The sequence below is a fragment of the Pan troglodytes genome, chromosome 2 (assembly GCF_028858775.2).
Source record: "Pan troglodytes isolate AG18354 chromosome 2, NHGRI_mPanTro3-v2.0_pri, whole genome shotgun sequence".
NCBI classification, from domain to species: Eukaryota; Metazoa; Chordata; class Mammalia; order Primates; family Hominidae; genus Pan; species Pan troglodytes.
The window spans coordinates 197951706-197968740 of NC_086015.1; the positions used below are offsets into that span (position 1 = coordinate 197951706).

At 47.9% G+C, this 17035-nt stretch overlaps 1 long non-coding RNA gene across 1 annotated transcript; it reads left to right on the top strand.

The window, feature by feature from the left end:
- The first annotated feature begins 290 nt into the window (after nucleotides 1-290).
- Nucleotides 291-13718, top strand: LOC742206 (uncharacterized). The gene is made up of 3 exons (XR_001713887.4): nucleotides 291-380; nucleotides 3760-3875; nucleotides 11034-13718. It is a non-coding gene; the product is annotated as an uncharacterized LOC742206 (long non-coding RNA).
- The last annotated feature ends 3317 nt before the right edge of the window (nucleotides 13719-17035 follow it).

Below are 17035 nucleotides of genomic sequence, written 5' to 3' on the forward strand. Positions count from 1 at the left end.
TTTCAGGTATCCGATACCCACTCCTCACCTTAAAAGGTATCTGTGTCTGTAACTGTCCTTCTTAGGTGCAGAACCAAACTCATCTGTCAATGGGCTCCATGGATAGGGACCAGCAGGGGAGTTAATGGCCCTGGAGACAGAAGGGGCAGGAGGTCAGGAGTCAGGGCTTCGGGAGCAGCCAAGGGGCATTGGGAGGAAAGAGAGTGCAGAGAGACTGAAAGGTAACTCATTACGTGACAAAGACTTATTGTTATTACTGATAATTTGCAGCAGGCACTGTGTTGGGAACTGGGTGTCCTAAGATGAGGATAGCAGGGCGTCTGCTCCAGGGACCCCCCCGCACGGAGGTGGCTGTGTCGGCAACAGTGGTGTCACAGTAGGTAAGTGCAGCGAGCAAAACAGGCCACAGAAGTGCACACTGGTCCACGGTGACCCCAAGGAAGACATGATCCCCCTTGTCTGGGAGGTAAGGACAGCAGGCAGCCCACCTGCAGCTGGGAGTGGTGATGGGAGAAGCTCCCGGGCTGGCTTCTTGCAGGTCGGCTCTTAGAGTTGGGCCTTTTTGGCCAATTAAATGGTCTAACCTCTCCCTTACATTCAAGAACTTTCTCCATGAATTCTCAGTCCTGTGCTCACCCAGCCTCTGCCGCCTCTTTTGCTGTTGGGTGGCTGTGGTCGCCACAGGTTCTGCTGCACTTTAGAGACCGAGTCAGCCTTCTGGACTTCCCACCTGCTGGGTAAAACGCAAGTAACATGTGAGAGCCGCGCTCCTCAGGCCCCACCCCCTGTGGGTGATTGATTTCTAAGTAGGGGAAGCCCGCCCTCCTCAGGTCCCACCCCTTGTAGATGATTGATTTCTAAAGTAACAAGTGAGAGCCGCGCTCCTCAGGCCCCACCCCTTCTGGATGATTGATTTCTAAGCAGGGGAAGCCCGCTCTCCTCAGGCCCCACCCCTTGTAGATGATTGATTTCTAAAGTAACAAGTGAGAGTTGCGCTCCTCAGGCCCCACCCCTTGTAGATGATTGATTTCTAAGCAGGGGAAGCGCGGCCGCCCCGGGTTAGACACGCGTCTATTTGCTTGCAGATGTACACACACTGTCTCCGGCTTCTTCTGTGGCTTGGTAGAAGCCCCAGCTTTTTAACTTATTAAGCACAGCTCTTCCCTCTGTAGGACTGCAGGCAGGACAGTCCTCTTCCCGGGCTCACCGCAGCATTCAGTAGCTGCTTTGAAGGAACAGAATAAGGTTGCCACATGCCAGTCTGTCCTCCGGTCACTTCAGGGTTCCACTCACCGTGGGTTCAGGGCTTCTTTGATTCTTTGTTTCCTTTAGTTTTCATTCTCTCCTCTTCAGAACAAGAGTAGATGGTTCGGTGTATGCAAATATCACAGTTCCAGGTAACTTGAAGGAGCAGTTTGGATTTAGGTATTCATTCTTACTTTTATATGACCGTAGATATCTCTTTATGCAAATAAGACTTACTATTGTATTATAAGAGCAATAACCATGCACTGCTTCAAATGACATCATTTACATTTTTATTTTTGCAATAATATATTTAGGCAACAGAATCAATGCTACTTTTTGAGAGGTATTTTCTAATTTCTAATGTTGATGGGTTCAAAGACTTGCTATGAGTACATGGGTCACAGACACCACCTCATGCAAAGCAGAAAGGAAATAAATCAAGGAATGAGAACGAGAGCCAACACCATTCTTTCTTTTTTTTTTTTGAGACAGAGTCTTACTCTGTTGCCCAGGCTGGAGTGAAGTGGTGCAATCTGGGCTCACTGCAACCTCTGCCTCCCGGGTTCACACCATTCTCCTGCCTCAGCCTCCCGAGTAGCTGGGACTACAGGCGCGTGCTACCATGCCCAGCTAATTTTTTGTATTATTAGTAGAGACAGGGTTTCATCATGTTGGCCAGGATGGTCTCGATCTCCTGACCTTGTGACCTCCTGACCTCGTGATCTGCCTGCCTCGGCCTCCCAAAGTGCTGGGATTACAGGCATGAGCCACCGTGCCCGGCCGAGCCAACACCATTCTGCCCAGTTGTCAATTAAGACTTTCACTCTTAAGCAGAGTGAAGGGCAAAACCTAAAGGATTTTTCTCACAGTTGTACTCTGATTGTTTGTGGAAACCAAAGGAAAGAGTCATTGGTTCTGATGAAAGGTTAGAAAAGCTTTTGGGAGGAGATGGCATTGAACCCTGATGAGTGGGTCATTTGGGTAAACTAAAAATTGGTGGTGGGGAAAGGAGGAGGGACGTAAAGGGGGAGCAGTCCCCTTGGCCCACTGCCTGTGTCCCCTTGGCTTTTCACTGGTGCAAGCTGAACTTGCATGCCGAAGAGTCCATGTCCCTCCCGCCCAGCAGAAACCCACACCTGTGACTGATGGGAGTGGTGGACAAATACCCACAACTTCCTCTCTCTACTCTTGGCTGAGGACAATTCTGAAGTGAGCCCTACACTGTCTCCCAGGTAGGATCAACTGTTAGTTGCTACAATGGGAACCTGCTGAAAAAAGTACCCTTTATTGACTTCTTTTTGTTCCCCACTATCCTGCTGGTTTTTTCTGTCCCAAATATACTTGCACTTGAATCCTTGTCTAAGGGTCTGAGAATCCAACCTAAGATAAAAGATGTTTCAGTAGCTGGAACAAAACATGTAAATGGAATGGGTTGGGTGTATTTGAAAGGCATGAATGCTCCAAGGGGGCTAGTGGCTTGGAAGTTTAGAAGGAGATGAGACTAGAATGATAGGAGTCATGATGTGAAGTGTCTGAATCCTGAACAAAATAATCTAACTTTTTTGTAGACAATGGGAAACCATGGGGCTGATGAGGGTGGTGAAAACTTTCTCCAAGGTCTGCAAGCATCCGCTTCTCTGGCTCAGGCTCATGGGGCTATTTGCTTCTCTTTCAGCCCCTCCATTCTGAATCACTTACTTGTTAGGGATTCTGCAGGATGCACCTATGGTCCACCAAGTTGGTGTCTGCTTTTGAGGAGAACACTGAATTTCTTCTGGAGCTTCTTGAGCTTCTATGTGGAAAGAGCTAGGGTTTTTGGAAAAGGCCAGACTTTTGGAACAGTATAGGCTATTTTGGCATTAATTGGATTCTTCCTCATAGGCAGAAGAAGGTGAGTGGCTGGAACTAGTCATTCTAGTTCTTACAATCTCAGGAGGAACGTTTGATGCAAAGGAGTCAGACAGCTGTAAGAAGAGCTCAGCTCACTGAGTTTGGCATTCCTGGGGGCAAATAGGAAAAGACTTCCAGCCAGTGCTAGGGAGTCAGATGGCAGTTGCTGGTGACATTAGAGCTGTTCACCAGGGCTTCGCAGGAGGGAAAGCTGTCCATCAAACAACACCCTATCTGCTGAGGGCCTCCTGGGCTTTGGAGAATGCCCCTCAGCCCTGGTGATTATCTGAGACAGTGGTGGGTGTCCAGGAAGTTTGCAATAAGGAGGCCCAAGAGGCTGTTCTTGTTCATCCAAAAGGAGTGGAAAGGAGACAGGGAGGTATGTCTGCTTTGTGGGGAAGGCCCTGGTGCTGGCTAACAGTAAGCAATGTGGTCTTGTAATGCTAGTGGGCAAAAAGCAAAGGGATGTCAGCAATCCAGCCTATGTTTGTTGAATGCATTTGAGTCAGGTCCTAGGCTGGGCATTGAGCGAGGGAGTCAGGAGAAGGAGCAAGATAAGCCCAAGGAATTCATGGTCAGGGGTCATCAAGAAGGTATACGCACATCTAACTGTAATTCCAGATGCAGTCTGACCTGAGCCACGAAGAAGTGCAGAGTCCCCAAGAGGCCAGAGAGCTCACGTCTGGTTAGAGTCAGGGTGTTTGATGGGAAGATGAAAGGAGGAGCTGGCATCTGAGGTGAGCCTTGTGGGATGTGCAGGGTTTGGATATATGGAGAAGGGCGTCGGGAGATGGGGAGTTTTATTCCCAGGGACATTACTGGGAGGGACTGAAGAATCACTCTAGGTCTAGCTCCTGGGGAGGGGTTCTTGGCTTACTGCCTGCCCTAAGGCCACCTTTCCCCTATGTGAGTTCCCCCTCTAGTCTTTTAGTCCTGGCACTTGGGTCCAGGAGCAGGAGTCCTGGCTCATCTTAGCATTTAGGGAGGCCACATCCCCTCTCTGGGGCACTGTTCCACCACTTAGAACACAAGGAAGTTGGGCTGGTCAAAGAGTATCTGTGTTAGGGAAGGGCCGTCTAGTTACATCCTCCACCTACCCTCGGTGAGAGGCACCGCCGGGCTTAGCCTGGTTTCTGACAGGAGCAGGGATGTCCCATCCCTCAAGGGTGTTCAGGTGTGTGTGGTAGGAAATTCACTGGAATGGCATTCTCTCACATTTTAGAATTCTTTCAGAGTAACACTTACCCCATACATCTACTTCCCCCTCCCACACTTACCACCCCCAATGAAACCACAAAGCCAGTTTGCCGGCGATACATGATGTGCTGTGCCCAGCCGACTCCGAGGGAATGGGCCTGCTGCCAAGCTCCGTGCAGGCTTGCCTTGCGGGGAGAGCTGCCGGCTCATTAAACCCCTTCATTTGTGAGCCCATGAATGCACACTCCGCATGCCGAGGTGCAACGTGAGTCTAATGAAAGAATTATTAATGTGCACACCTCAAATGCAAATAGAATAAGGCCCCCACAAAAACACTCTCGGAAGTTAACCGGAATGCTTATGCACTGCCAGTAGAGGGATGGCTCACCCTTTTTCTTGCCAGCCCATTCTGAATCTGGGCATTTCTCCTGGGAAGTTCTTCCTCAGATGGAGTGGAGGTCAGTCTTCCCGTGACTCTGACTTCAGGGCCCAGGTTATCTTGTGGCAAGCCCGAAGCCCTGCTCTTTCTTGTCTCCCAAATCCTGCTCTTCCATGCTCTTCTCTGACACTTCCTGTTAGTCACTTCTTGGAGTTCCTGGCTGGGTCGTCTCTGAAGGGCGTTCCTTGGCTCTGTTGCATCGTCTGCTCTGCAGTCTTTGGCTTGCCAGTACTGACCTCCTCAGGTCAATAGGACATTTAGTGTGTGCTGGGCAATAGGGCAGAGGAGGGATAAAGGATGAGTCACACAAGCCCTATGGGGGCTCACAGTCCAAGAAAGGAGAGAACATCCACCTGCAGATAAGTGCACAATGCTAGGTGCCTGAAAAGAGGCACAGAGGGGGCTCTAGAAATTGTAGGTGGGAATTCAGAGTCCTGTCCAGCTCGGTGGTGTTGGGAGAGAGGGAAGGGGATGGGAATGGGATGTTAGAAGAGATGTCTGGGAGAAGGTGGCTTTGAATTGGATCAAGTAGGATATACAGGATTTGGTCAGGCAAAGATGTGGAATAATCTAGAGAACAGTGAGCAGGAAGATGAAAAAGGCAGGGCAGATACATGAGACTGTGAAGAGGTCAGTTTGGCAGATGCAAAGTACACAGGGTGTGGTTGGGGTTAGAGAGAGTTGACGCTGGGGAGACAGGTGGTTCCCATTATGAACAGACTTGAGTGTCATTTTATGGACTTTAGATCTGGGAGATGCCTATTGTCTGTCTCACTAGATCTAGTCTCCACTCCACGGTGGTAGACTGTTTGCAAACCCATCCTTAGTTATTCCCCTCCTGGATCCATGCCCCCTTGTGCTGTAACTTTGACTGCTCTCCCACTCTGATTCTGAGCTCTGACATGTAACTTGCTTGGTCAATGGGATGTCAGCAGTTGTCTCTGCATAAGCAGAGACTTGAAAAATGATTGTGCACTGGTGTTTGTCCTCTCTTGCTGCTCCTGGAATCCTGCTGCCACATGAATGAGCATGCTGAAGGCTAAGAGGCTATGTGGATGGAGAAGCACTGAAGCTCCCTGTCTGGCACTCAGCCGACCATAGATGCCTGAGTGAGTGCTAGCAGAGGTCAGTGGGGCCTGGCCCAGAGCAGCGGAACTGCCCAGCTGAGCTCAGCCCAAATTGCCAAGCTGCAGAACTGTGAGCTAAAAAATGGTTGTTGTTTTAACATTCTAAATGTTGGGGTGGTTTATTATGCAGCAAAAACCAACTGCCATAGGTATAATCCCAGATTCAAAGGATCCAGGTTTCGAGGTCCTGGGATATGGTGGAACATATTTTGCATGTGGGAGGAATGTGAGCAACTGTGGCTGCAGCACAGACTATAGGTTGAAAACTAGCCACTAGCCACATATTATTCCCCTCCTCTCAAGTGATAGAATCTATTTTTCTTTTTCTTTCTTTTTTCTTTCCTTTTTTTTTTTTTTTTTTTGAGTTGGAGTCATGCTCTGTTGCCCAGGCTGGAGTGCAGTGGTGTGATCTCAGCTCACTACAACCTCTGCCTCCTGGGTTCGAGTGATTCTCCTGCCTTAGCCTCCTGAATAGCTGGGATCACAGGCACCTGCCACCATGCCCAGCTACTTTTTGTATTTGTAGTAGAGATGGGGTTTCACCATGTTGGCCAGGCTGGTCTTGAACTCCTGACCTCAGGTGATTGCCCCATCTCAGCCTCCCAAAGTGCTGGGATTACAAACATGAGCCACCATGTCCAGCCAGAATCTGTGTTTCTAACCCTTGATTTGGTGATAACCATGTGACTTATTTCATCCAAGTGGACAGAAGCAAGTGTGATGTAGGCAGAAGTATGAAAAGTGGTTGTACTTTGGGGCTTGCCTGCTTGCTATTCTTGAAACTGTTTGGCTGCTTTATAAACAAGTCCAGGCTAGCACTCTGGAGAGTGAGAGATCCATGTCAAGAGAGGCCCCTATCTTTCTAACCATCTCCAATAAAGCCATTCTAAAGTGACTGGTCCTAGATAACTCGCCAATCAACTGCAGATACATGAGTGAGCCCAGCTGGGATAGCCAAGATCAGCCTACAGCAGACGAGAAGAACTGTCCAATTGAGCCCAGCTTTAATTGCTGAATTGCTAGACTGAAAAACCAAGGGCTAAATCAATGGTTACTGTCTTAAGGCACTACATTTTGGAGTGGTTTGTAAAAGAACCCATGCTTCCTGCTCTGTAGCCAGGAGGCTGTCCTGTACAGGTTGCATCAGTGGGTTCCCATGCTCTTTGCCTTTGGCCAGCAAGAAGATATTGAGACCGAGGCATTTGTTTCCCTGATTCTTATCCTGCTGGACTGTGGTTTGGCCACAGCCTCTGTCAATGGCTCTGTCCACAGCTCACTTTCAGGGTGCTAGCAATCACTCCTTTCCACGTCTATTCAGGTCCCTGGTGCTGCCAGCTCTGGGGTTCTTCAACATTCCTCAACACTCCCACACCTTTGTCTCTGCTCCGTTACCCCATTTGCATGGCCACCTGTGTCCCGAAAAGACCCTCACTGACTACTTTGTTCTGTGCACAATGAGCAGCTGAAGATTGTCCAGTAAATAGAAACATCCGGTTTAGGAAGAGTGAAACAGAGCTCCTGCTCTAACGGGTCCTGCTGTGGGCACCCCACAAATGCTGCCTTGGCTTGGGCATTTGGAAAGTCATGCTGGAGAATGAGGCTGCCAAGGAGCAACTTTTCCCAGCTGGCTCTCAGGAGCCATCTGGATCTTTGCTTTCTGCAGGGAGTAGTCATCACCCCCTTTCCTGCCAATTCCCCTAAGTTAAAGAATAAAAAATGAGCCCTTCCAGTGCCCCTGGCACCCTTCCTCTCCTTGACAGGATTTTTCTTGAGCACTTTTAGTCAAGCATTAGGCAGCGCATTAAGCAAATCAGGAAGTCAGTTTGGCTCCAGGACATTTGTTCAAAGGACCACAGCCTTGACCCATCTTTTCCACACAATCACCCATGCAGTTAGGACCCTCCAGTGACAGAACTCCCACCAGTGTCTGCCTCTGTGCAAGGCCTCATATGGTTAATAATAGTAATAATTAATGGTGGTGGTGGTGATGATGATGATGATAAATGGCAAGGCAAACTGAGAATCTGCCTCTTCCACCACCATGGCTATTACCTTTGACGGAGATGAATTTGGACCTCTGTCAAGTTCATACGGGAAGTTTGTAATGGAAGTCAGAGCTGGAATGAGGAAGCGTTAGTAGGGGTGATATATGTTTCTCATCTAGAAGGGTAGCACTTGGAAGGACATGTATCTCCTCAGTGGTGAGAAGTGTTTGATTCTAGCTACTTCAGGGGAGAATCACCACACACAGCCCAGCTTGGAAGCCCTTTCCACCATTTTTCTCCACTGGCCCAGACACAGGATTAGAGCTGACCCCTCCCTTTGAGGGAGCCGCAGGTACTCAGAGTTGCTCTTCCTCTCTTGGTGGAGCAGTTAGAGCCACTTGGGGATGGAAGGCACTGACACTGCACATGTGAGGCTGTCCAATGGACAAGACACACTGTGGTACTTGGGAGACTGAGACTTGATTTTTTCCTCAAGAGATAAAGGACAGAATCCAGGTAGGGAAGAAGGGGATTTGGTAACATTTGAAGGGATGTTGAGAGGTTCATGTCTGCATTCACCTTTTGGGCAGGACAATTCTTTATTATGTGGTATCACCTTGTACATTCTAGGGTGGATTGTGTTCCTGATCTCAGTCCACTAAAGGCCAGTAGAGTCTCCCAGTCATTGTGACCATTAGAAATGGCTTATTCCTCTTCCAAGCACTCCTAGGATGGGCTGGAAGGACAATACCGTGCCTGGTTGAGAAACACTGGAGGGAGAGGGCTGCGGGAAGGGAGAAAGAAAGCAGAGAGCTAGGGAAGAAGGGAGATACGTGTGGGAAAGTTGGATCACTAGTTTCCAAAGGCCTGGGGTACCCTCTCCTGAGAACTCTCACTCCCTTCTTTGACTCTGTGTGGCACATGACAGTGACAATGACCCTTGAGTACAGAAATACTTAAACCTTCAGTGGAGACTAGAGAAGATGAGGCAGTGAAGCAGGCGAGGCAGCATTTGGAACAGATAAGGGAAGTCTCCCTGATCAGTGATGGCCAGTGGCCTCCATTACCATGGGTTCCTGGGTGCCGAGGATCATCTATCTGAAGGCAAAGTCCTGAGTAGATTGAAGATAAGGTTCACCTCTCCAGTTTCCCCTAGCTCAGAAGACACAGTCTGAGGGGCAGAGGAAAGGAAGGACCTGGCCCCTGGGTTACAAGTTAAATTAACTCAGACTGATTCCTGCTGGTCCTGCCAGAAATGTTCTTCCGCCAGGTCTTGCATGGCTGGCTCCTTCTCTTAATTCAGGTCTTTGCTAAACTAGATCTCTCCTCCTTACTCCTCAAACCTCTATCCTTTATCCTAGTTTCTTTTCTTTTCTTTTCTTTTGAGATGGAGTTTTGCTCTGTTGCCCAGGCTGGAGTGCAGTGGCATGATCTGGGCTCACTGCAACCTCTGCCTCCCGGGTTAAAGCGATTTTCCCACTTCAGCCTCCTGAGTAACTGGGACCATAGGCATCCACCACGCCTGGCTAATTTTTGTGTTTTTAGTAGAGAGGAAGTTTCACTGCCCATTTAGGTCCCCATTGCTGCCAGCTCTGGGGTTCTTCAACATTCCTCAACCCTCCCACACCTTTGTCTCTGCTCCATTACCCCATTTGCATGGCCACCTGTGTCCTGAAAAGACCTTCACTGACTACTTTGTTCTGTGCACAATGAGCAGCTGAAGACTGTTTAGTAAACAGAAACATCCGGTTTAGGAAGAGTGAAACAGAGCTCCTGCTCTACGGGGTCCTTCTGTGGGTGCCCACAAATGCTGCCTTGGCTTGGGCACTTGGAAAGTCACACTTTCCAGTGATCAGCCTCCCAAATTGTTGGGGTTACAGGCATGAGCCACCACGCCCAGCCTCTAGTTTATTTTTTTCAAAGTACTTGTTAATATCTTATGTTAGATTTTAAAAATTCATTTATTTACTTTTTATATAATTCTGCCCATGAGGGCAGTGGCTTGGTCTGTCACATTCACTTCTGGCATGTAATATGTGCTCAACGAATGAATAAGTGAGTGGATTACTCAGTATGTACCAGGTGCTGTGCTAAGTAATTTGCATCCATTGTCTCATGAAAATCTCAAGGATTCTTTAAGGTAAGTATTATATCATCTCCATGTTTTGCAGAAACCAAGACTTAGTGAGTTTAAGTAACCCCCCCAAGGTCATATAGCTATTTATTAAGTGGTGCAATAGGATTTGATTGACTCCAGTGCCCACAGTCTTGTAGGAAAACAAATACAAAGATATAAATCATTGTACTATAGGGAAGCAAATTCTAAATGTCCCAAGAGAAGAGCTGGATGCAGGACTATGGCAATTTAGGAGGGGACAAGAATTTTCAGTTGAAAGTGAGAATGAATTGGAGGAGGAGGTTAAATTTGAGCTGAGCCCTGGAGGATAGTATGATGGCTAATTTCATGTGTCAGTTGGCTAGGTTATGGTGTCTAGTTATTTGGTCCTCAGCAGACTATGAGTAAAGATAATCCTCCATAATGTGGACGAGCCTCATTCAATCAGTTGAGGGCCTTAAGGGAAATGTCTGATATTCCCTGACAAAAAAGGAATTTTGCCTCTAGAGTACCTTTGGACTCAAACTGCAACACCAACTCTTTCCTAGGTCTTCAGCCTACTGTCCTTCCCTGTAGGTTTTGGACTTGCCAGTCCCCAAAATCACATGAGCCAATTCTTCAAAATAAATCTCTCTCTCTCTCTCTCTTTCTCTGTATAGATATATATGCATACACACATCCTACTGGTTCTGTTGCTGTGGAGAACCCTGACTAACACAGATGGGCATTTAGGTGTTTAGGTGTGTGGAATTGGGGCAGGGAAAAGAACTGTGAGCAGGAGCTGGAGAGGCGTGGACGGAGCTGTAGTGATCTGGAGGCTCTGGAGCAGAAGATCACCATAGGGAGGGAAGTGGTGGGGTGGAGACCGCCCTGGACAGGAAGCTGGGGCCAGCATGTGGAGGGCAGGGAACGCCAGAATAAGGGTTTTAGGAACTCTCATTGTCTTAGGAAGTAGAAGATCCTTGAGTGACAAGGGTAAGACAACAGGGTCCACTCCCCATCAAAGGCCTCCGATGCTTCTCTTTCAGCAGGAAATCAACATTCAAGGGGAGACCCAATGAAGAAGATAGTGCCAGAACTTAATGGAGGCAGCCCAAGAGGAACGTGTACCTGGGGAAGTCAAGAGCTATTTCTTGGACATTTGTGCTTCTATTCCAAACTCTTCTCTCAGAGTAGATGACAACTCAGGAAGGAGCCAGAGATCTTCCTCAGTTGACTTGTTCAGAAATATGATTTGGGATTCAGTCTGGCCCGAAGCCATGCTTCCAGCCTCATCTCCACTGTGCACTTTCCATGGCGTTCTGTCTTGGTCCACTTGGCTTGTGTAGCTGCCTGGCCTGGGTTGTCCTCCCCACCCTTGTCTGCTTGGTGGCACTTGGCCCTGTTCTAATTGCTTCTGCTCGGGCAGCTTCTCTCCTCCCTCCTCTGTGCTCTGAGGACACTGGACAGATTCCTGTTAGAGCTGTCACTGTCTTCCTGCTGTCTGCCCACTGACCTTGGAGCTCCAGGAGGACAGGAGCCTTATCTTACCCCACGACATGGCTTATGCCCAGCCTGGTGCCAAAGTCTGGAGGTATCTGTAGGCTGAATGAAATTCTTCCCTCTGGGATGCCCTTTAAAGTTGTTTTCTTTCTGGAACCTGGGGCAGTGACTGGAATGGTTGGAATGTGGCCTTGGTTTGCCATTGGGTGTTTTGTTCCTCCGAGCATTGGCTGGACTCTCTGGTGATTTCTGGTCTTGGAGGACTTCCTGTTTTAAATGTCCGTGGGGTTGTGGTTCCCGAGCTGCTGCACTGTCTCCCATAACCTTTCTCTCTATCCTGGCCTGGTCTCTCTTCCACACCAGAACTTTCCTCTAGATCAATGGTCCAGGACCATCAGAACCAGTGAACCACACTCCTGACCATTCTCCAAATAGTCATTTGGCCAAATACGAGGTACGTGGCAGCTCTTTCTTTTCTGGACCCCAATTCACCTCTGAGCAGCTTCCTTCTCCCAGGAGCTGAAGCTCCCCCACGATGTCTCAATGCCAGGCAGATGCGTTTGACCTTCTGCCTCTTGGGGCCCTCACCAAGCTAAGGGATTTTTAATCATTCAACTAATGTATTACAGTGGGAAAGACACCCCACTAAGGGGCTTCACTAAATATCCTTTCCAGTTGATAAGATCATTTTTTTTTAATCCATCTACAGACTCTTGAGTTTTAAACCCCATGAGTTATTTACCATACACTTGTATCCCCTACAGTGATTTTTAAAGTGCCATGGCTGTTTCTCCACTGGCTGTGGAGTGAGCTGATGTTACTGCAGGTTGAGGTTGAGCCACTTTGCTTCACCGACGGTTCCAGGAGTCCTTTTGGGCACTGACTGTGGGTCCGGTCCTGAGCTGAGTGCACAGAGGGGAGGTTGAGGGAGTCAACACAACTCAGAGGTGTCCTTGTTCTCCAGGGGCTCTAGGTTCTGACCTGCACCCAACCACAAGCTGACTTGAGTCAAAAAGTCACAAAGTGTGACTTGGGGTTTTCTATCCCAGGATCTTGGCCAGAGCTTCATTTGGAAGCCCCAGAGACCTGGACCAGACTTGCAGGTAGACATTCACCAATGTGTGATTTGAGGGCTGCTCAAAGGGACCTCCCCACTTCCCACATGGAGCACTGTCGGGATTAGCCATCACCAGAAACTCCTTTCCCACAGGACAGAGCCCAGACAACTCATTCTGTCTTCAAAAGCCACCACTGTCTGGCACCAACCCACTTTTCCAACCTCCACCTCCTGCGACTTCAGCCACATGGAACAAGCATGGACTGATGTTCTCTATACCTTTCCAACTCCAGCTCTTGGCTTCTGCGGTTTTCTCTGCCAATGAGGCTGTGCTGTCTATTACTGAGTAACAATATTACCATACACTTAGCACCTTTAAACAATACACACTTATTATCTCATAATTTCTGTGGGTCAAGAATTCAGGTGTGGCTTAGCTGGGTCCTCTGAAAGGCTGCAATGAAGATGTCAGCCAGGACTGTGGTCTCAATCCAAGCTTCAGCTAGAGAAGGATCTGCTTCCCAACTTCGCATATGTTGGTAAGATTCAGGCTCTTGCAAGTGATCGGACCAAGGCCCCCAGTTTGTTGTTGGCTGTTGGCTGGAGGCTGCCCTCAGTTTCTAGCTGGTTGTGGGCAGTTGCCTTGAGTTCCTTGCCACATGAGCCTCCTCACCATGAATGCTTGCTTCTTCAAAGCCGGTGAGAGAGAGACTCTTCTAATAAGATGGACTTTACAAGCTCACATTATGTAATCACAGAAGCAACACCTGTCACCTTTGTTATACTTTATTGCTTAGCATCAAGTCACAATTCCTGCTGATACTCAAAAGGTAGGGATTACATCAGGGCGTGGGCACCAAGAGGTGGGGATCATGGGGCCACTTTAGCCTCTGTCTCCACCCATCTCCTTCTCCCAACCTCCCTGTCCACTCTAGAAATAGCAACCTAGTAAAATTCATGAAAGCTTCCCTTAGTCACCTCAACCACAGGGCTTTGCTTACATCATTCTTCAGTACTTCATTCATTTATTCAACAAAAGACATATTGAGCATCTGCCGTATGCCTGGAGCTAGAGGTAGTATAGTATAATGGTTAAGGCTTCAAGTTCTGGAATCAGAGTCTCTTGTTCCAAATCCTGGGTCTCCACTTCATGCTGGGTCTCAATAAACTCATCTCTAAATAATACTAGGAGATTTGTAAGTTTGAAGGTTAATTGTATGTGTCAACTTTCCTGGGTCATGGGGTGCCCAGGTATGGGGTCATACATTATTGTGGGTATTTTTGTAACATTTAATGTTAATCTCATCCAAAATTAATAATAAGGTGAGTGGGCTTTATCCAGTAAGTGGAAGCCCTGTGTGGAACAAAAGTCTGACCCTCCCCCTAGTAAGAGAGAATTCTTCCTGTTTGGTGGCCTTTATCAGAACTTCCTGGTTCTATGGCAGCTGTCATCCTTCTGACTTGAACCGGAGCATCAGCTCTGCAGATTTTGGACTTGCCAGTCTCCATAACTGTATAAGTCAATTCCTTATGCTAAATCTCTTTTTATATATCCCCTATTGGTTCTGTTTTTCTGGAGAACTTGACTCATACAGTTAGGTTAAATGAAATCACACATGTAGAAAACAGCATGGAGCTGGGCTCCTAGTAAGAAATCAATGAAGATTAAATTTTATTTTAGGGGCTGGAGAACCAGTAATGATTCAGTGGGATGTTGTCCAGCCTTCATGGAGCCCATGCAGCCTTTCTCATGAGTGATTGCCTGTGTGCTGTACCTCCCCAGCAGGGCTCCAGGGACGTGTCTGAGAGCAGATCACACTGTCTGTCTTCTCTGTCACCTCCCTTGCCCCTAGCTTGGGTCTGGAACACTCAGGGCTTCAGTGACTGGGCGCAGGATGGATGCCCGCCAACCCAACACCCCTTGGCAGTATGCCATCGGCAACAGGGCAAATCTACTTGATGCCAGTCCTCACGCCCCCTCCGTGCAGCCAACCACGCTGGTTTTCCAGCTTCCACATTTGTCATGTAGTGTGCTCAGATGCTCCATTCTTCCTCTTCATTCTGTGGATGAGAAATTATGGCCAACCAAGAGTTCTGCCTTCCTCCTTCCGTGCTTGCTGCTTGATGAAAGTGGGTTGCTAGTGTGTCATGTGGATACATTTCTCAGTCTGAGAACACAGGGAGTGGTGCTGGGAGTGAGTGGGCAGAGGGTGAAGGGTGGTGGCTGGGAGGGGAGAGCTAGAGCCTCTGAAACCACATGGTGGACATTTGCCTTTGATTGTTTGCTTGCCCGGAATCTGACCTGTGCTCTCCTATGTTGTGAGAATCCTCACTGTGTGGGTCTTACTGGGAGGCAGGGCTCTGTCATACACAGTGAAAGCCAAAGGCTCAGGCTGCCCTTTCTCTAAGTGCTGGCATCCAGGGCCTGGGCACTAAGGCAGATTTGGTTTTAGGCTGCTGGCTTGGGTTAGTTTAGGATAACTCTGGTTATTTCGGGTTATTGCAGAAGTCCTAGACAGATTGGAGAGATCAGCCCATCAAGTATATGCTGATCTGGGGTCCATAGAGAATCCAAAACAGTATACTCTCTGCAGTCAACATTTTCTCAGCTCAGACTTTGCTTCCCAACATCCTTTTATTTCTTTTTTGTAGGGAAGCTGAGGGAGAGGGTAAAACTGCAATTAGCTGCCTGCCCTTACTGTCTGGGCCTGTACCCAGCTCATCGGGACTGTGTTTGCAGTGTTCACATGGTAAACGTGTCACCAGGGGCAAACTGCAGCCTCAAAGGCAGGGAGTGGGATAGGAAAATTGGGCTATAAATAAGTCAGAAAAGCAGCTTTTTGAAAAAGGAGTGGCTACTTACAAAACTTAGGATTCTCGAACTGGAAAGAACCTTAGAAATTTAGAAATGGAATCAGAGTTGGAATCTACCTCAGGAGTTTAGGCCAATTATGCGAATTCCTTTCTTTTTGGAGTGATTGGCTGAGACGTGGGAATATGACTTCACCCTAGCCAATGAGATGGAAAGGGGAGCCTGGGAGGACATCTGGGAATGTTTCCTTCATTCATAAAAAAAAAAAAAATACCAAATACTTGCTTTTTCCTATATCTGAGTGCGTTTGTATGAGGGAATGTCACCTGCAGCCGTGGGTGCCATCTTGGACCAGGAAGGGGAACTCAAGAAAATCCCAGATAAGCTAACCCGGAACTCACCCAATTTAAAGACTCACCTTCAAGCAGACTTCAAAATCCCGATACAATACATTCCTTGACTTTGTCTGACTCCTTCCTGGACACCCCTAAGACTCAGTGGAAGTAGCACTCTCCCTGAAGTACGAATAAATACAGTTGTTTCTTATCAACAGGTTGCTTTGGTGATTTTTGGGGAGCCAGCATTAGACACCAGCAAACAATAGGAAAAAATAGTGGGATGTTGTCCAGGCTTCATGGCGCTCATGCAGCCTTTCTCATGAGTGATTACGTGTGTGCTTTACCTCCCCAGAGGGACTCCCTCGTCTCCCTCATTTACTCTGGCTTGTAGGGGAAGATCATGCTCCAGCCCTTTGAGTTGCCATGTGTCTTCCTTCCACAGTTTCCAAGGGGCCTCCAGGGGCCTGTCTCCTTTCATACTCTCTTGTCTTCTTGCAACTTGGACTTTTCTCCCTGGAGCTGGAGAAAGGAGAAGCCATAGAATTGCCTGACCTGCCCACCCCCCACCCTTCCCACCCTTCCCCACCCTCGTTCATGTGATACCGTTTCTTTTACTCAAATGCTTTTTTTCTCTCTCCCAATACACAGATGATGGAATATAGGAATATCGGTAGACACATAGGCAGAGATTGCTTTTTCATCCCAGGGGGCTCAGCATTTTCCCACTCAGTTATTGAGCTTTAACAAGCCCCTGCTCAGGATGGTCAGACTCAGTTTTTTAGCACACCAGTCATTGCCTCTTCCTTTTTTCTTGGGGAAATTTGAGGCCACACTTTCTGTAGCAGCCCATGCTCCAATTGGACTAGCTGTGGAACAATTAGTTTCATAAATGAATGTGTCTGGAAAATGGATTCCAAAGTCCTCTGTCTGGTGTGTGACCTTGAGCTGTGTGATCTTGGAAGAGTCCCTTTTTTTTTTTTTTTTTTTTTTTTGTGAGCCCAGGTTCCTCCTCTGTCAAAGAGAGAGTTGGGCTAGATGATCTCCGAGGGCTCTATGGCTCCTTGAGATCCTGCAGTTCGTCGATTCTATGCCTCAAGGGGAAAGCATTTGGAGGGAAATGATTTGTTTTTAATTATAGAAACAAAACATGCTTTTTATTGTAAAAATTAGAACAAGTCAAAAGTATGCAAAACCTAACACATTGGTGTTCCTTCTTTGCTCCATAAATTCCCCTAGAGAGAGTCTTTTGGGGGCAGTATTTGCCAAGAGCACTCAGTGCCTGCTTTTTGATGATGTTGACACCAATGACTTCCAATTCACTGAGATAACTAAGGGCTGTTTTGA